The sequence below is a fragment of the Vanellus vanellus genome (assembly GCF_965231255.1).
Source record: "Vanellus vanellus genome assembly, chromosome: 20".
NCBI lineage: Eukaryota > Metazoa > Chordata > Aves > Charadriiformes > Charadriidae > Vanellus > Vanellus vanellus.
Window position 1 is genome coordinate 10,087,844 of NC_138925.1, and position 20,615 is coordinate 10,108,458.

Consider the following 20,615-nt stretch of genomic DNA (forward strand, 5'->3'; position numbering starts at 1 on the left):
TCTGCGCATCTCACTAACACAAAAAAGGACTCCTGTTTTTTAATAATGTTGTTTTTTTTTAAAGGACTCCTGTTTTCTAATGTTGTTGGGATTTTTTTTTTTTCATTTTTTTTTCCCAGTCCACCGCTTGCCTATTGAAAAGGGCCGGTTTATTGGAGGGAGCCTGCGAGGACCAGGGGGCTGCACCAAGGCGGGGGGAAAAGCCCTTTTGCAGCATCCCGCATCCCATCGCCATCCGCGTGCAGAGACCCGCTGGCGGCTCAGGGCCAGAGGCGTCGCTGGGTTTGGCATCGCCTCCCGCTGTAATTAGCAGGGGCAGAAGTTATAGTGAGGTGCAAGGACCAGTACCCTAATAGTGCCGATTAATTCCCGGGGTGTTTCGGAGCTCCAGCCGAGGAGGGGACGGAGGTGGAGGGGGCAGTGCGGCAGGACCTGCTCCCCGTGAAATACGGGGAAACAAGAGCTATGTAATGTTAGGATTTTTTTTTTTTTTTTCCCAGCTGCTTCTGTAGTTTTTGTGGCATCTTTAGGTAATTCATTTGCCTGTCATATTAAAAGGTGACTGTAGTACCTGGACGGGGAGACACCTGCAACCCGATTGCTTTCTGGGACGGCTCCCGGAGAGCCCGAGCTGCTGTGGTGGCTGAAGGGCCCTTAGATGGACCTTTCCCGCTGATGGCAGCGGAGGGTCTCACCTTGGCGAGCGCATAAATGCTTTGTTTCACCCCCCTTCTTGGCTGCAGGACAGCAGGTAATATGATAATATTAGAGGAGGCTTTTTTCTGACCTGGTAATGCAAGTTCCAGAATTAATGCAAAATAATTTCTTGCTGAACCTTTGCCCAATAAGCCTATTAAGTGGTCAGAAAACTTATTAACCAGCCTGGGTATACATGGCGACATTAAAGAGATGAGATTATAAATGTTTTTGTAGCAGTGTCTTTATGATTTTAAGAGTTTGGTTTGCTAAAGGCAATGCATGAAAAATAATTTTCTAATTAATATTACAATACCTTCCTCTTGTGTGCTTACGCTTGAAAGAAATAATGTCCCAGGAGAAGGAAAGTTGTGATGGCTGTTCAAGGACCTTCTTGAATTGTTGAGTTAGTTTTCTGTCTTTTTTTTTTAATACAAAAATTAATGGGAAGAGTTAAATGCTGAGTTCATACAATCAGGGCTCTCGGTATTACAGAATTAATGACATTGATCCGTTGCTGAACTGGAACACTCCCCATTCTTTGTTTGCTGCTGTGGGTGCCGCTAATTTCATCTCAGAAAATTAATAAAAATGAATTGCACCGCTGACACTTACGGAGTTTCTTAATAAGGTGATGTATGGTGTGATTTGAGGAACGGCTGCGGGGTGGATCGCTGCGGTGGATGCGGAGAGCGGCCAGAGGATGCCCTGTGGGAGCTGGCAGTCGCTGGAGCTGTGGGCTGGTGGTGGATGTGGGCGATGGGGGTTCGCTGCCGCCCCGTTCAGCCCCACGCAAAGGAGCTGGCCCGGCGCGGCGCGACCCGCCAGGCGGCCGGCTGCGAACTCCTCGGGTTGCTGAGCTGGTGCAGAAGGGGGCAAAAGAGAAAGAGTTCGTTTCGAGCCATGCCTGCCATTCCTCAATGTCTTCATCTCTTTCTCATGAAGTTTCCATCTTCATGGTGCGGCACTGTCAGATGCTGCTTTGGTGATGGAAAGAGGAGGAAACCTCTTACGGTACCATTGTGGTGGCATTAGAGGAGCTATGCGAAAGCCTTTAAAGGTCTCTAAAATTGCTTTTTTTTTTTTTTTTTTATAAAACTTCTTGTCGAATGACTCGAGTTGATAGAATATGCTGATATAAATATACTGAAAAATTATTACAGCAGTCTTTTGAGGGCTCCAGTTTATCAACATAAATTAACAAGTACACCTCGCAAGGCATCGACCTTGATGTTTCCTTGAAATGGTGTTTGGTTACTTGATAGTGTGCCAGATAATCCACAGCGGGTATTCCAGTCAGCAGGGTGAACTGGGGAAGCTTTCTGCTAATGCAGCGAGGCTGAAGTCTCTGACATTTCCAAGTTTAAATGCAAATCATGACGACAAAAAAAAAAAAAGACTTGACATTTGTATATCAAGTAGAACTTAATTGTTATTTACATTGGAATTTCAATGACAAAGCTGACTTTCTTAGTCCAGAAACGTTCTGCGAGATGAAGATACTTTGCTTATCTGTTTGTTTCCAAGTGCCTTCTGTAATTATCGTTTTTAGAGTATTTTAAAAATATGCTTGGGCGATCCGATGTAGCTTCACCTGTGTTTCACACGTGAGGCGCAGGCAGCCGAAAAGCCTTGGCCATGCCCAGGAGCTGCAAGGTTAGTTTCCCAGCCGGGAATGCAATTCGGAGGTGTTTATGCCGCTTCCTGCATTGCGTTTACATTTCTGCTGCGCGGACGGCAAACCTGGGGGGTTTTGGGTGCGCGTGCAGCAGGTACCAGGCTCTCCTTTCTTCCCTGCAAAGCCCAAAAGATGGCTGTTTCTCGGGGAGTGTGTCAGGCAGCTGACGCCGTGATAAGCCGTCACTCGTGCCGATACGCGAAGCGGCTGGGGAAATTCCCCGATGCGGGTTTTTCAACCTGGAAAGAGCCAAAATGCCGTTTTTAGGCAGTGAGACTTGGCAGTGATTAATATTTCTGAAACTAAAAAAAGTTGGGTGGCAGCCCGCTTCTGCGAATCAATAGCGATTTACATACGCCGTCAGTATCCATTTGGGGTAATTCAGTTTTACTTCTGCTGCCTACTGAGTTACTTTTAGCATTTTAATTCCACTCTCCTGGCTTCGGGAAAGCGAGCGTCGCTTTTGGTGTAATAGGCAGGGACAGTGGGCTGCGCGGTGTCTCCCACTGATAAATCCCAACCTCATAAATCGCAGAGGTGTCGGGACCCGGTTCCTGACAGCGGCAGCGACAGCAAATCCCGCTGAGCCCCGTTTGCCCGTCGGGGTGGAGTGGGACGGGCTCATCCCCCGTCGGGGTGCGGAGGGGCGATGCTTCGCTGCCCCACGGCGATCCCAGACCTCGGGGCGGCTGGGCCCAGCTCGAGCCCTGGGGAAGTGCCAAGGTAGTAAAAAGCAGCAAAAAAGTAAGCGACCCGGCTTTCTTCCGTCATAGACGTCGTGTCTTGGAGAGGACTATTCTACCGTCTGTTCGCCTCAACTTTGGCTGATGCTGGTTGCTGAAACAGGGGCTGCGGATTGCATTAAACTGGTTAGAAATCGCTTTTCCCGATCGCAAATGCACTCGCAACAATCATTGTTTTCCTCTGCCGCTTTTTTAGCAATTTTTGCTGGCTCCAGAGTTTCGAAATTTCCTGAGAAGATTCAATTTGTTATGCCAAATGTGGGCTCGTGCCTGGGCGGGAGCGGGGGGACCAGCCCGCAGCGAGACTGAGGGGGAGCCCTGATGCGGTGGTTGTTTCAGCAGAGCTGCCGGGGGGGCGTCGGAGGAGAAGAAACGCGCCCGTCTCCCCGGAGAGCACGGCCGTGCGCCCTGCTGCGCGCCGGGCCCTCCCTGCTGCCGGCCGTGGGGACGGCATCCACCCCTCCCTCCGCCGCAGGCGCGGGGCAGGCCGAGCGCGGTCCCTGCAGGTCGCCTCCTCCCCGTCCCGCTGCCCACCGCCCACCGAGCGTGCCCCGTGCCCTCCCTGTCCGGCGGTCCAGCTCAAGGAACACATCTTGGATACCTTTATCAGGGGCTTCTTAAATATAAGTTAGGATCTTGCGGTATATTAATTTTGTATTAAATAATTAATAGTAAAATTAATTGAATTATTCAATTTTCAGGTAAAAAATAGGGTAATAAATATTCATAACTTGTTTCATTAAGGGAATTTCCATTTCCTATGTCATTAAAGTGAGATTAACTAAGGTTGGGTTTAAATGAAGATTGAAAACAATTGTGCTTTGGAATTAATTTTCTGCGTTAGGTCGTTGCCTTGCGAGGCGGCGCTCCGGCGCGCGCTGTGCAGGGGCTGTCCGGCTCTGCCGGGTGGATGCTGCTGCCGGGATGTCATGGCACTTGCGGAAGAAGCGGGAGGCTCTGTGTTGAGAAGCTCCTGTGAGCCGGAGGTTGTGAAAAGGCGACTGCCCAGAGCTCATCATCGATGGCAGTTCTGTCTGTCTCTCGTCTGTCTGTTGCAAATAAAAATACTCTTGAAACCCTGTTTAGACTTTCGAGGCACGCCTTAGAGGTCCTTGCTTCCTCACGTAGCTCGTGCTCTCCACAGATCCAGGACCATCATCCTCACCCCTGCGTGGTGCCGAAATTTTGGGTTTTCTGGTTGTGTTGCTGGAGACTCTGTTTACGTGTTTGGGGTCGCGTATGACCTATTTTTCCTTCATCAAAGGCAGTGTGTGTGCTGTCAGCTCTTTCTGGCTTGGGATGCTGCTTGACATAATCCCTGCTAAATGTGGCACATCTCTCTTTACACTTTAAAGATTTCATGACTCCCAACGCTTTCTTCTCACTGCTCTCAGTATTTCCTACTTTTTTTTTTTTTTTTGTTCCCCTGAAGAGGATAAACAGTACAGAGTTTAAGAGGCATTGATTCATATAGATTTTTAGCTGCTGTGGTCCAGGGCTGTTGCAATGCCAATAATTAATTCCTTTAACAGCTCACCCTGTTTGTTTTAACATGACCTAGCAGCAGAATTGCTGAGAGCCATCAGGATGCCCTGGCCCAGATCAGTTGATGGTCTTCAAGTATTTCATGCAAACCCTTCCCATGACTGACCCGGCGTGGGCAGCGGGTGGAAGCTGGTGCTCCGGCAGAGCTGTTTCCCTTCGTATTTGACTGGCGGCTCAGGAGAGCTGCGTCACGGTGGAAGACAGTACCGGCCACCTTGGACAGCCGAGGCGAGATGTCTCTGTCCGTTATGGATGCGTTCACCTGGCAGGGATGCTGAAGGTTGGCTCCCCAGCCTGCTCATCTCTCTGCAGCCACCACGTGTGGTCTCCAGGCTCCAACTTTGCCACACATCATCTGGGTATGGTTTCAAAGACAATGGCTCCATAGCCGGTCCATGCAATGGACATCTCCTGTCCCCTCTGCCCGGCTTTGTGGGGGACGGCAGTGCTGGGGTGTGAAGGCTTCTGCTCCTCTTCACACAGAGTTGGGAGAGTCCTGCTGCGTCGCCCCTTGGAGAGGCAGAGAAGCCTGGAAAACATGGAAGCGTCAGAAAAAGCAATTATCTGATAATAAAGTGATTAAACTATTCAGCAAACTACTGTCTGCCTTCAGCGAGGCTTGGTAAGCTCTCCCTGTCGATAGATATGGCCCAGGAAAATATGTGGCATTTGTTTTTGAACAAAACTGACATTCAAAATTTGGGCGGGCTCTGCTGTTTCTAGATGAAACGTTACGGGGGTGGAGGACACTCAGCGTTTCAGAGGCTGCTCGGTACAAGTGAATCCCCCCGTGTCTCGCGTGTGACCTGGGTTTGGTGGGCTGCGAGCCAAATACGAGAGAAGCTGCCTTCCATCCGCTCTAACCAGGACAAAGGCAAAAACGTGTAAGGAGAGATTTTGGGTTGTGGCTCCTGATGGCCGGAGCCAGACCCGCCAGACCACCCAGTGTTTTCATGTGTTTTATGCTCCCGGCGACGGGTACCGAGAAGGATGGAGGGTTTCGGTGCCGTTGTGGGACCACTCTGGAGATGCCCTTTCCCACGTCATGCGCAGAGGCTGCAGAAGGGCTGCGAAAACTGGTATTTGTTCGTACTGTTCTAAACAGCAACAAAATTAAAGTCTTTGTCACATTTTAAAGGCTTTGTGACTTATTTATATTCTGGTATGGTAATGAAAAAGCATCTTTTGTCCAGGAGGTGAGATATGCAAAAATAACCTTTAAGTTGCTCATAATTAACCTTTAATGATATTCTCTCATTTTTTCCAATACATTCTCTGCATCAAAAACAACGTACAGAAAGAGTGCCTGAGACTGCTTGTTGCATCTTAATGGCCTGCAAATACCGGCTGATTAAAAATAAACTATTTATTGGGATTATTTATTGACAAAGTTCTCTCCCTCCAGGAAATCCGTCCCTGCAGTCGCAGCGCTGGGCTGGAGCGCGGCGCGGCGGCTCTCCCCGCTGTCCCTGCCCAGCAGAGACCAGGACGCCCCCGCGCCGGCGCAAGGGCTGCGTTACGTCCGGAGGGTGGATGCGTCACCTGCAGACAGGAACAATGTGATATTTATGGCAAATACAGCACGGTTTAAAGTGCGCATCGGTGCGTTAGCAAGCGAGTGCTAGAAATCTGAGAAATCTGGAATTGGGGGGATTTTTGTGCCCCGCGTGTGTGCGGGGCAGCCGGGAGCCGTGCATCACGGAGGGCCTGCTGCTCCGATCGGAACAATACGGATCGATTTGTGTAACAAATTTGTCAGAACGTGAGGAGCTGACTACAGAGGCTGGTGGTTTTGGTTTTTTTTTTGGTGCTGAATAGCCATGTCTGTAGGTAACGAGCAGTTTATCTTGGTGCGGCACGAGGAATAACTTGCTACCCTGCTAGCTGGCGTGCCGCGCGGGCGCACGTGCTGTCCGTGTGTGTGCTGCTGCACTTGTGGTGCCCTCTGATTTCTCCAAAGGCATTGTGGTCTTCCTGGATGTTTACAGAAATGTGAAATTACTCCCTTTTTTCCCCTCCCAAAAGGTTCCGTCCCTTGCTCTAGGAGTTTCTACTTTGGTTTCTAGTGTAGCTAAACAGCAAAAGGCTTCGTTTCTCCCGCTGTGAGGTGCTAACTTCAGCCTCACATTGTGCTTTTCTGTTTCCTCCCCTTCTCTCTGAGCTTTTTCAGCCACGTCCTTTGGCGGTTGATGTGAACTGGTGCCGCTGAGTGAGGTTTGTCACCGCTGGTGCAAGCGGTGCTGTGGGGTTTAATTATCGGACCACCGGGCGATGCCCGGGAGCCGCCGCCCCTCGGTGCTGCGGGAGGATGCTCGTGCGAGGGCGCTGCTGGCGGCTGCCTGCTCTCCCTCCAGCTCAGTCCTTGCGGCTCTTTCCCCGGTTCGTCTTCCCGGCCCCTTGCTCACCGCTCCGCCAGCTGATACCAGTTCCCGATGCTGATAATTCACATTTGGTTCCCCGCAGTTCGCCCTCCCCTTTGCTAAGGCATCGGTTCAAAGCCCCCCAGTCCTTGCTGGGGTTCTGCAACGTCAACATCATAACAAAGCTAATTATGACTGTCCTTCTCGTACTGTCACCCTCAGCTATGGAGCGACGTGTTCTGCCATTTCGCTGCTGCTGCTTTTCTGGGCTTCACCCACGGACCGCTACGCCTGCGGTATTCCCTTCCCACGTGGCTTTACGCATTTCCCGTGGGTGTGTGGTTGGTTTCCCAGGGTCTGTATGTCCCGTGCTTGCGTTTAGAGAAAAATCTTGTGGGACACCCCTTGTGCGTAATGTGGCGACGGGGAGCGTGGCTCCGGCTCCCCGAGCCTGGTGGTCTGCGTGGAGGCTGCCGCCAGTACACACTGCTATTGCGGCCGCCCACCGCGCTGCAGGCGGCGGTGAGAAACGCTGGAGAAACACACGGACCCGCTCGGTCCATGTGTGCAGGACTTTGGTGGGTGAGCATCAGTACAACGGCTGAGAGTGTAGTTTTTTTTTTTTGTTTCTCAGTCCTGAGAAACAGATCTACAAAAATTCTCCTGGAGTTACACTTGGGTGGCATTCTTGCTACGTGCACTGTAACAATACTTTAATATAATTAAATTTTAAATTCTGTGTAGAATCTGGTGGGTAGGCAGATGTACCGGTATGTTAAGCTTTATGTCACTTAAAAATGGTTTTCAAGTACATCAGAGGGAGACCATCCAGCCGTAAAATTATCTGCTTTATGACGCTGCATCGCTGCTTTGGTCTTTTTGTTTTAATTAAAAATGTACCTTAAATCTCACACCCTCAGATAATTTCCACCATGCCTTTTTGTTTCCTGTAATTTACTGACAGAACGAAAAACAACATGATTCTTCTGGCCGTTTTTGATATGGTTTATGGGGAGGGGAAAGTTTGCTAATTTGGATAAACCCTTTCCTGCTTCCCTTAGCTGACCTGGTGCGGGATGTCCGTCTGTCCGGCCATCTGAGCGGCAGCGCTGGTGCTCGCCGGGCTGCCCGAGCTTGCCGCTCCCGTGCTGATGCCCGGGGCTGCCGCTGTGCTCCCGGGAGAAACAGCCCCTTCCCGGGCTGTGCTGCCTCCAGAAGGTCCCGCCGGAGTCTGCCGGAGCTGCCGCTGCTCCTTGCTGGGCGCGGGAGCGTTTCATTTCCCACTCGCGGTGCAGCTGCTGTACCCACCGTTATTCTTCCACATTAACAGCGCAACCTTGTAAAGCGCTCTTGGTCCGGGGGCGGTGCAGCCCCGACGGGTATTTTCAGTACAATAAGTAGTAAAAAAGGGGCTTCAGGAGCTGCGTTGCATCCCGTGGGCAGGCTGGGCGCGCGTCGGGACCCGTGTCGGGACGGGAGCAGCCACCGCAGCCCCGCGGCTTTGCCTGACGGTGCGGGGAGCTGCTGCCGGGTGCTGGCGCCCGCCCGGACACAGCGGGCTGGAATAACCTTCGGCTGCGTTTGCTCCGCCGGTAAACCGTAACTGCTCGGCCAACGGCGGCCGTGCTTGGCGTGGGATGGAGATCTCCAGCGCCACGAAATAGGAGTCTGCTAAATCGTTAACGGTGCTGTTTCTGGAATTAAATAAAAGGTCTGGTCCTGAGGCGTCCTACGTGACGATTCGCCAAGTTTTGCAACGTGATTGATGTTTGGCCGTAGGATTATTGTTTTCTATTGATTCTGAGGGAAATAAAGCAGCAGTAAAAGCCCATTGTGAGTCTCCTGGTGGAACGTGAGAACTGGAAGCTTTCCTGCCAGAAATCCTGTTGTCTCCTTGGCGGTGACTCTCGAACCGCCCGCCCAGCCGGTCCCAAAGCGAACATCACCTCGTGCTCCTCATCCTCCTCCTCTTCAGCATCGCCCGGCTCTGTCCGGTGACGCTGCGCCTGGTGCTGCTGTGGCCGTCCCGCTGGCCCCAATGTGCAGATGGGGTTTTAGGCACTTGATTTGGGTCCAGCGATGCTGAAGAGGCTTCCCGGGATCTTCCCTACCATGTCACCGCCAGAGGTGATTCCCCCCACCCTCTCCTGCCCCAACTTTGTCACAGTGTGAAATGAAAACTTTCTCCCATGGTTCATGATTTATTTTTAGTTGTGAGAAATGAAGTTTTGCCTAAAAAATGACTCCACTTAACGGGAAAGGACTGATTTTTTTTCCGTCTTCTGCAGCGTGCTGTTGTCCTGGGGCATCTTGCTTGCTTGCTGCTCGGGTGCCTGGCGCTTATCCAAAATGACCAGTGAAATCCATCCGCTCTGGCAGAGCTGTTGTGCCTTTTCGCTGTAGAGCCAAATGTGCTGGTGTGTACTGTTTGAATGTTTTTTTCCAGCCTAATTTAACAATGCCACATGCAGTCTGAAGTTGCCGAACAGTGTGGCTATATTTTTAAAACAATCAAGTGCTGATAATTCCCTGAGCACTGGTCAAGATAGGGGTAAGCAGCTCCTCCCAGGAGGGACAGGTAACAGCCGGTGCTGGTGCACGCACCGAGCGGACCATGTACGGCTGCAGAGGTGGTTTGTGGCTTCTTGTCATCAAAAATACCGAATTGGTGGATGTGGTGAATCAGATACTCCTCCTCTGATGGAGCCGGGGACCGCTGGACCGTCACAGCTGCACCTTGGAGTGCTGCAGGCTGTTAACTTCCCTCTCCGCAGACGAAGCCGACGTGGAGGCGTGCCCGCCGCAGGATGTTGGCGGACGGGAATGTTTAGGGGAGAGGTACCGTGGATCCCGCCGGGATCAGCTGGCACCGTCCCGCTCCTCTCCCGGCCGGCGGCAGCAGCAGCCCTCCCTGTACTTCATCCGAGCGCGGGTGACTCCTGCTGCCGCCGGAGAAACTGGATGGTGCCCCTAGTATTATTTCTGTATTTATTTTACAAATGTCAATGATGAACTAAATTAAGATAAATAAGGCTGCTCCCTCTCGCTGTTTAATTTACAAAATTTTAATGAGACTAATAACATCTGTACTTGTTCCATCTTTCGGCTGGCTGGAAGACGCTTAGTGGGGCTGACAGCTCTCTGCTCAGCTTGTCATCCGGTAACATTTAAAAAGGGAGGATTTTACAAGTGTGGTATGAAACCATTTGGTTTTGTCTGTGCTTCATCTTGCACCGGTGGAGGAGTTGACGGAGTGATGCAGATGATGGAAGAACACCCCATTTACAAGTGAAATGGTATTGTTTTAAGCACTATTGTGAAATGCAAGCAGTGGGCGCTTGCGTCACTCTGGATTGCAGTGATGGAGATGGGCAGAGGTGGGAGTAACGTGTGGCATCTTATCTGCAGCCCTCTCTTCTCCATCTGCATGGCGCGCTTGTCCTGGCAAGGGCAGCCACAGTCTCCTGTGGTTCCCCTGGAGAAACGGGGAGCCGGTGCTCACCCTGCCCGCACGGCTCCAGCAGCTTCTTGGCACTTTCCTCTCTGCACCGTTTCTTTGTGGGTTTGAGGACCAAAGCGGCGTATGGAGCATCCCTGCGCCGTCCCTGCGGTGCCCTCTGGAAGGTGACCATTCGTTTCCCATCAGTTGTGCCTCCTGCGCAGCAAATGGGTCATGCAGGGGAGATCTTCTTGCTGGATAAGCAATTAGCTAAAATAAACTACTCAAAGGACAAATTATGCAGGACTCTCACTCTGTAACAAGTGAATTAATTGACTTTGGTGTTTGTGGGATGTTCCCTCTATTTTACTTTGCTCTCTCTGGCTAAAAGGCTCCTACATTTCCTCCTGCTCTTTGCTGCTGCAGTGAGCAAACAGGGTATTAGAAGCTGATTTACCTGGTGACAATTAAGAGAACCTTTGTACGTTTTCTTAAGAGAGACAAAACTTCTTCCGGCAGCGTGTCCAGGAGCATCTGTTTGACTCGTTGATCTGGGGTGTCACCAGTTCTCTCTGCAGCCTCACAAAGCTCGTCCAAAGCCGCCTTCGCCAGAAGCAAGCGTGGCGGCAAGGTGGGGGTCGCCATCCGCTCGCTTCTGCGAAGGCTTTGGGAATGCCGATGTGTCGGCACGGCGCCGAGTGGCCGCGGGTCGGGAGTCACAGCGGGCTGCTCCCGGGTCGGGGATGGCCATCTCCGCGTCACTCCAACGGGGCATTAACGCCAAATACGTTTTAAAGGCTTTGTTGGGATCCTTGGAAGGGCAGGACGCGATGAGCAGTGCCTCACCCGGGGCTGTGACACGGAGCTGCGCCACGTGCTGCTGCCGGGACGAGGAATGCGGTTCTCTGGGCCCTCGGCAGTGCTGGCGACATGCGGAACGACCCGGCTACGCTGCCGGGTGTATTTACAGTGAGTAAATGAAAGCCCTGGTACGAGTCTGTGCTGTGTAACAGGATTTGCAAGCAGTGAAGAAGGGTTGAAACCGTTGGACCAGTTACCAAGAAAATAATTTGTGCGTAAGAGGGGGTTCGGTTCTCTAACGCGTTGTCCCAGCCGCCAGCGCCAAGGTGAAACGCGGCCCAGAGTCGGGTTGATGATGACATCGTGGAGGAGAGAAATTGGCTGGGCGTTGAGCTGCCAGCTTCTTTGTCATAATTCATCCGGCTGCTGCCTTCTCGCTCTCTGGTTTACGGCGCGCTTGTTTCTATGCCGTGCTGGTGCTGCGGGATAGAAAGCTTTCATCGAGCACCCAACAAATGCGGGACAGACGTGATGGCTCCTGAGCAGCTGCCACCACGACATCGCTTCTTCCCAGGTACCCACCAAGACCTTTGCTTTGGCATCTCAATCCATCTATTCCCATCGTAATCCACTCTGGGTTTGGGAATGCAGAAGAGCTGTGTTCAGAACAAAAGTTGCTGTCCTAAATGTTCCAAATGTGGTTATTCTAGGAACTTTTCACAGGTCAGATTGGGAAAGATCCTCAGGAGGAGAGTGTCCAGGACAGCATCCTCAAACATCGAGGGCGTCCATAGAGGAGAGAAGCCTGCCGTTTGTGGCTTTGGGGTTTTTGTTTGTTTGGGTTTTTTTTTATGGTTTTAGGACTCTTTTGGAGAAAATGATGTATTTCTTGTTTTGTGTCCTGAGCTCTCCAGAGGCCGCCTCTCCCTTCCTCAGCCGTTGGCGGCAGTGGTGATGCCTGGTGCCGCAGGAGCGGCCGTGCGCAGCCTGTCCCGCTCAATCGGGCTTCCATTTGCTCTGCGTCGCGACCCCCCCTCTGCCCGGCGGGGCCTCTGCTTCTGGGGGGGGACAAGAAACGCCGACACCGGGTGCCAGCGGCAGCTGCCCGGCGCTGCGTGCTTCAGGGACGCGTCTCCCGGCTCAGCGGCGTTCATAATCCGGCCCGTGGTAGAAGATGCTGGCTCTAAATTGTTCAGCAAACATTTTTTTTGATAAATCATGCCTTTTGATAACGGTGCCACCAAACAGCAGTTTGTTGCTTTGTGCTCCGCTTCAAGTTTAGGATATTAACGATTGGGAGGATTTTATAATTGTGGCTCTGCTTGCTTCCCCTGCCTCCTCCTGTGCCCCCGGTTTTTCTCCCAGGCTTTTCTAAACGCCGCTCGGTTCGTTGTCATCTTCTCTTCAATCCTCCCCCTCATCTCCTTGGCACCTGAAACTTAAAAAGAGTCACTTCTGAAGCCTTCAGTGCCGCTGCACAGATCCCGGGTCTGAAGGGACCGTTATATCTAATATGACTTCCTTTATTCTGTCCGTCTGCCTCTACAGAAATCCCCAATTTTGGGTGAGATTTCTTAACCGGAGGCTGGTGAAGGCGGCTCTCCTCTGCGGGCTGGCGGGGCACAGTCGGGCTGTGATTGCGGCTGCCTCGGGCAGGGACGGAGTGACGGAGAAACACAAGCGTGGGCCCCGGGGGATGCTGCGGGGTCCCGCCGAGGGCTGGGGATCCTACTGGTGCTGGTGCCAGCTAAGCCAGGAACGGTTTTAAGCACTGGAAGAATTGTTGGTATTGGAAAAAAATCCCCATGCACATATTCTGTATTGTGTAACTTAAAAGGAACAGCGTTGCGACCTGTGCCTGCTGCCCCGACCCTGCCGCTCGGGGAAGCCTCCTCTGAAAGTGAGGGATGAAACATGGCAGAGTTTGGGGCGCTGTTGGACCTGCCCGTCGTTTGCTCGAGCTCTGGGTGTGATCAGGCACACAGGAAAAACGTGTGTATTCCATAAAACGCAGAGGGCACAATTTCTCCAGCAGCGCTTTGGGCATCGGGTATGAGAGTTGTTGACCGCTTGCCCCGGGACCCGGGGGATGCAGGCGATGGACCTGGAGATGGACGTGGCACAGAGCAGGATTTTCTTGTTCAGGCTTTCCTACCATCACCATCACCATTACATCTCTTTTGTAAATTACTATTTTAGCTTTGTTGCTGGGGGGCCGAGATCCTCCGGGGGTTTGCGGTGCCAGGCTGGTGCCACGGCCTCAGCCCGGCTGGGTCCCGGCAAGCTGCGGGCACGGCTGGCTCTGCGGGGCGCCAGGCTCCGCCGCGCCCTTCCCCTCGCTGCTTGGGTGGGGTATTTTAGTATTTTTTCTTAAATCCTCACGTTTGCCTTTTGTAAGAAGATTTTTGCAAAGAGAAGCACTCTGGAAGAGATCAAGGCTTGACCACTTCTCTTTTGGAGTTTGTTGTTGTTGCTCCCGTGGGAGCTCCGTCGGGTTCCAGAAGTGGTTGTTGCTTTTGTTGTGCTGCCCTCGGTGCTGCCTCCGTGTTACGTTTCTGCCAAATGGCCTCGTGACATTCAAACTAACAAGCAAACGGTGCATTTTAGGTTTTTTTAATCTATTTTTAATGATTAATCTTGCTTCCTACTGTTCAGGAGCCACTAATGGCAATGCAGTCTTTTGACAACTTCAAAAGAAGTCTCATCTGAAGTAAAAAAAAAAAAAAACAAACCAAAAAAAACCCAAACCCAAAACCCACCCAAAAAGGCCCCCACGCTCGTTCTCAGGACTTTCTGAACTATTACCAGGTTTACTTGAAGCAGTTCAGTCTCTCCACCTGCTCAGTTGAAAGTAAAACTGTGACGTACAGAGAATTATTACTTTTTCATCGCTGTTATTATCTATCACGTTAGTTCTTTCCTAAGCTCTGCTTCATCAGAGTTCAGTCTGTCTCCTGGCCCATCGCTGCTGCCCCATTCCGCGTGGATTAATGTTCTCGCACCGTGGAGCTTTTTTGCTCCATCCCAAATCTCCTGGTGCAGCCGACTGCCCTCTGATAATAGCGGAATCCCCTGGAAGAGCCCTCCTTCGTTATCGCCGTGACTGGCTGGCAATTTGCAAAGTCACTTCCACAAGTTTCAGTACTCTCTGGCTGAGACTCCTGGTAACAAATGCATTAGATCTTAATAGTGTTATCATTCCGTCAGAAGGGGAATTAGAGCGGGTAATTAGCTCCAACTTAGGGGTAGGGGAGCGCCAGGTGGGAGACCACGGCGGTGGCGCTGGAAAGCCTGCTCTGCACTGGAGGCATTTGGGGTTCCGTGCTGCATGTGGCTGTCGCTGCCGGTGAGCCGTGGGATGCCCGGGCTGCCGGTGACCACTGTGCCACGGTGAAACCATGAGCGTTTTGCTGCGGCTGCCCCTCCGCGTGCGTATCTATCTAAATGGAAAAGGATTGGGGAACCTTTCCTGCCTCTGCCGTCTCGGGTAGAGGCGTGAGATGCTCCAGTTGTGTTTTAACAAGGGCCGCGCTCAGAAGCCCCCTCTCATCTCCTCTGGGTCATTAAACCCCCATGAAACAGGGTAAGATGCAGGATTATCATCTTTGGGCTTCCTTGTATCTTTTCTGCTTGTTCCCAAAAGTTTACATGTGTGTTTGAGGTGAAACTCAGTGAGAAAAGAGATGCTGAGGTCTTGATGATATGGGGGTCACGGCCAGTGCTCGGCCCCGGGCGGTCGGGCTCCCGTCTCGTTTGCCAAATCCGCACGGCATCGGCGGCAGAAGTTGGGAGAAGCCGAAGGTCAGTGACGTCGTGGGTGCCTGAACCGCCATGGGGTGACCGCAGGAGTGTTCGGGTGCGGCGGCTTCTCAGGGCGCTGTTGGGGTGGGAGCTCAGGGAATGTCCTGAACTTTTCAGTCTCTGCTGCGTTTGGAATGTAAAATCGTGGACCTTTAGTGGCAATACTTTATATTCACAAAGGTGTGGGAGAAATTGCTGTGCTGCACAGGGAACCGCCGTCAGAAGAGACGGCGAATGCCTGGAGTACGTTCAGTAACGCGGGATGGGGATTCACGCGGTGTATATCCAGGATTTCTGTGTGCCGGATTGGAAGAACGTGTTGGGTTATTTGCTGTGCAGGACTGGACTGGGAACCACAGGCTTTGCCCCGTGGGTCGGCCTGGGACAGTGTCCCGAGGGCATCAGTGGGGCATCACAGTGACAATTGTGTCCGGAAACTGGGAGATTCCTCAAGGATTTATTACTCCTTATCCCAGCGATTATAAACCCAAAGCAGTAGATAGGCAGGCACGGTCTGACGGCTGTAACGGTAACGTGCTGCAGCGGGCGCCTGTTAAAGGGGGTTTCTGCCCTTTTAAAGCACTTCAGTGCACTCTCAGTAATATATACAAAAGATAAAATAAGTAGGAGTTTTCTTTCCCTTCAGATTATATAGTTTATATGGAAGCTAACATTTAATCTTAGTTTCTCGCTGATATTAATCATAGTTTGGTCAAGGTTTAGAAAGTGAAAATCTTGCACAGCGCTAGCACAATTACGGCTATAACTCAGTTACAGTAATTAGATTGAGTCTCCGAGCTTGGCACGTTAAGAAAGCAGATTTTGAACACGCACCGGATTTGACGGTGGCGTTGGATGACAACTCGTGGGAGGCGGGTGGGAGCGAAGCTGTGGTGCCCGTGGTTGGGTTGGGGCCTCGCAGGCGCGCGGGGAGGGAGGGGGGAGGAGGGGAGGGGGGGAGGGTGTCCCGGCAGGAGGGAGGGTGCCGTGCCGGGCGGTCCCGCGGGCAAAGCTCCACATCCCACCGGGTCCCGCCGGGCGCAGAGGGGCTTCGGGGGGGTGGTGTGGAGGGCGGCCGAGTGTCGGGCGTGCTTCAAGCCGGTATTCCTGTCTCACGCTTCTCCTCTGATTGCAGACCTGAACTCTAATTACAAGAACATTTCCCTTCGATTCGCTGAAATAAATCTTGTTTCTGTTGTACGCCCGGTGGTTGTAAGGGAACTTAGAGAAATGTGAAGTGTCTGAGTCGCTCTTTAAAGCGGTAAAGATGACGGATCCCCATAAACGCGTCTTTTCCTCCGAGAGCTGCAAACCCAGAGCACTTATGGCCCAACAGCAGTGAGTGCCTCTCTCAAACCAGGGCACTATTCGTGTCCCCGGGGACGGGGAGCTGCTCTTGGGTGGGTGAAGCCGTGGCCTCTGCTGGGAGGACAGGCTGGGAGAGGTGGGGGGGTCAGCCTGGAGAAGAGAAGGCTCCGGGGAGACCTCAGAGCCCCTTCCAGTGCCTAAAGGGGCTCCGGGAGAGGTGGGGGGGGACTCTGGGTCAGGGAGGGCAGCCGTGGAGTGAGGGGGAATGGTTCGACACTGACAGAGGGGAGATTGAGATGAGCTGTCAGGAAGAAATGTTCCCCTGTGGGGGCGGTGAGCCCCTGGCGCAGGGTGCCCCGAGGAGCTGTGGCTGCCCCATCCCTGGAGGTGCTCAAGGCCGGGTTGGACGGGGCTGGGAGCACCCTGGGCTGGGGGGGGTGGCCCTGCCCGGGGCAGGGGGGTGGCACTGGGTGGTCTTTAAGGTCCCTTCCAACCCAAACCATTCCATGATTCCAAGCGCGGGCTCCTGCTCGCTGTCCCAGCAGCGGGATGGCACAGCTGAAGCTGGCGAGCATTGTCCCATCCGCTCCACCGGCATCCCGCGCGGAGGGAGGGGGGGAGGGAGGGAGGCGTTACGTTCCTAAAGCACGGCTGCTGTAAAGGGGCTCCTGGAATGCAGGAAAGAAATCTAGTTATCATCATAAACCCTGGAATTAACCGGGTGGATATGCCATAGAAGGATTTTATATGAACGGCGGGGGGATGAGTACCAGTCCTGGGAACACTTCTGAGTGTGTTTGGCTTGTCCATCTCTGCCTGCCGGAAAGCGGTTATGTAGATTATGGAAGTAACGGGCACATGGACTCATTGCTGCTAAGCGCAAATGATAGCAAAATACCTCAGCTGCAAAGACAGCGAAGAACCCTAATCAAGTGATAAAATGTGTGCTTTTCAAGTGAAAATATTCAGGATTCTATCAATTCAGTTTAAGAAAGTATTCATGAGAGGATTGTGGTTTGTTTTTTTTCCCCAAGTAAATAGCCAGAATGAAATGATAATTAAATTTTTTAATTGTTTCTGAAAATCTTGTGTATGTAAACATATACAAGGCTCTCAAGGCTCTTTTTCTTCTTGGGTTGTTTTTTTTTTTTGTTCTAGTGCTTTTTTTAAACAAACAGAAAAGGTCGTGCCTGCCTTAGCAGCTTTTCTGGTGCCAGTGCGTAGGGAACAGTCACTGCCTGACTCTTCTCTGTCGACCTGGGCTCGGAGAATAACAGAGGAAAGAGCAAAACAGGCGGGTTTTCACAAAAGGAAATTGGGCAAACTTCTACCCTGCGATGCCCGGCGCGCCGCGCTGCGTTTGCAGACAGCGAGTGCGGCTTTACCGGGGGCTGTGACAGGAGGTTTAAGAGAGTGATTCACGCTAACTTAGATGGTCCCAAATTAGGGCATGATGGAAAAAGGATTTTCTGTTATCAAAAGTTAGTTCAGGCTAAATTAATCTGAAAATGTGTAATTTCATCTCAACTAAAAATACTGTAATGTAATTAAATTCAAAAGTAGGATGAGCTGAGAGGGTATAAGAAAAGATAAGCATCGGAATAAGACAATAATTGAGTTTGTATTGTAAACACATTCCTGTAGGAATTGGGGATTTTTTTTAAGCTGCTTCATTATAAATTTTAAGTCGAGAGTGCTTAAGAGCTTTGGCATATTTTGGAGAAGTGGTTGACTATATTTGTTTGTGTTCTTTGTTTGCAGGACTTTCTATATTCGGGTTTAATTCTCTCTTATTGTCTACTAGTTTATTAATATGTTTGAAGGTGAATAAGGCTTAAAATCAGAAAATGTGTGTTTCCATGTGAAACTGGTTGTTTTGTGGATTCATGTAAGCTTGTCATCTAGTTTTCCTAGTAATTGGATCTTTAACATATAAAATTGATAAATTAGATGAGTATCATTAAAATACTTGATGTATTAATTCTGAAGTGCGTCACATTAATTATTGGAGCGAATAAGTCGTCTTTTTCTGGTGCACAAGTCACTTGCTCAGTTGCTCGAGCCGGCGCCGTAGGAAAGGAGTCGGGGTCAGGCCGCGTCGTGGCATCCTTCCGCGGGGATGGTCCTGAGCCCGCGGGCAGGAGAGCTGTCGACGAAGATGAGCGGTATATTAAGTCATCATTTGAATAAAATTGTAGCACACTGATTTGGAGACTTTCAGCCCCAAAATGATGACCAGGGTGTTTGAGGACCGCTACAGTTAGCGGTTCGAGATTCGGCTCCCCGGGGCTGGTGTCTGGGTCTGCGCAGTGAGTGTTGGACGAGGGGTGGAGAAAATCGACGCTGCCTTGCTCTTGGCTCGATCCAGAAACCATCCAGCGTGGGGAAGGGAGATGCTTAGGAAGCTGCCTTGCGTCTCGCTGTAGTGATAATGGCTAATTTAATGCCTCTTTTGTGACAGCGCACAATCTGCTCGGTGCTGGTATGTTACATTACGGCACTCTCGTTTTTTGCTAAGGTTTGCAGGAGAAATGCAGAAATGTTTCCTTTCCATTTGCTAAAAATGCTTTACCCTTAATTCTGAAAAATTACTTTGCAGGTCTTCATATTTCACAGACCATAACTAGATTACTACCTTTTACTGGAATACTTTGTGTTAATGAAGACCGATTGGGATTACATAATAGATTTCCTCTAAAGAAGGCATTATGTGGTTATTTTTTACTGTCTGGTATTCTAGTTAATTGCCTTGTCATCATTAATTGATGGGACTAAATTGATATAAATAAATAGATTATATTCCTGAGGTTAATTTGAAAGAGAGGAGGGGCTTAAACCAGGTTGCTGCGGGGTGTTTAAGCGCGTGCCCCGAATGCAGCGCACAGTTAGTGACCGTCGAAGAGAGCTCCTGCGCCGAGGGTCGCCTTGGCGCTCGCAGATCCCCTTGGGAGATGGATGCGGCCGAGCTCTGCCCTCCTGGGGAGGAGAGGGAGCGCCCGCTCTTCCCGGACGAGGCCGGGGCAGTTGTATCGCCCCATCGTCTTAAAGCCAGCCGCAGCCGCTGGCTCGGCTCAGCCCGGGGCTTCAGCCCTGCAGAGAGCCGCCGGTCCCGGATGGGGACTGAAAACAGCCAGCCCCGTCAGCCCGGCTTCTTTCACAGCTTGAGCGCCTCTGGTCTCCGGGTTAATCCAAATTTGTGTACGTAATTTCTATTAATCAGCAATCAGCTGAGTCCATGGGAAAATCAACATTTTTTTAAAGTAGATTGAAATATCGCATAAAATACTTTTGCCTGGAAAGAGAGAGTCGGTGGTGGCTGATGAGCAGCGCGGTGTCTCCGTCTCGACAGCGCTCCCCGGTGAAGCGCTGTGCAAACCCCTGCTCGGGGGGAGCGTTCCCCGGGCCTCTGCGGGAGGTTTCCTCCCGCTCCCTCCTCATCCCGAGAAGAGGAGAACAACCCCGGGGGCCCTGCCGGGCGCCGGGAGGAGGCTGCGTGCCAGGGCAGGCGGGACGCCGGGGCGGCCGCATGGGATGCGGGCTGCGGGGGCCGAGGCATGGCACCCTGCTGGCTTGGGGTAACGGAGGAGACGCAGCGTCGCTGCTGGGGAGAGGACACCTTGGCGTCCTCTTCCTCCTCTCCCAGACACCATCAGGCCAAACATCTTCACTTCTCCTGTAGCAGCTGCTGCTGCTGCTGCTCTGTTCTGCGCATGGCGCATGCAGGATGCAGTGCTTCTCCGTGGTGTTGCCGTCTCTGGAGGATGCTCGAGACCCGGCAGTGCCCAGGGTTTGCGCTGCTCCTTCAGGTTCACTTTCAGGGGTTGCAGTTGCTCTGAAAGGCGGTAGATGCCAATTCGTAAGGCTTCAAAACCATGGGAGAGAGCAAACAAATGGCTCCTTGCATGCTTTTATGCTTAATGTAGAATCACAGACCCTCCAGTCCCACTCCCCACCCCAGGCAGGGCCACCCCCCCCAGCCCAGGTCGCTCCCAGCCCCGTCCAACCCGGCCTCGACCACCTCCAGGGATGGGGCAGCCACAGCTTCTCGGGGCACCCTGCGCCGGGGGCTCAGCGCCCCCACAGGAGAGAATTTCTTCCCATGTTTGGCATCCCACATGCTTCCTATATGCTTAGCACCTTCCCTGCAGTCCCCACTGCCCTCGCCTGTACGTTGTCTATAGGGGTCAGTCTGCACCCTGTGCTGGAGCAAAGTTTGGGAGTTGATTCCCGTCAGAGCATCGCTG

At 51.9% G+C, this 20,615-nt stretch overlaps 1 protein-coding gene across 1 annotated transcript in view; it reads left to right on the forward strand.

Moving 5' to 3' along the window:
- The window catches only part of CAMTA1 (calmodulin binding transcription activator 1), a gene marked incomplete at its 3' end in the record, with an annotated part of 309,542 nt that overhangs the window by 79,075 nt on the left and 209,852 nt on the right, over positions 1-20,615 (forward strand). The gene's annotated exons all lie outside the window — the stretch shown is intronic.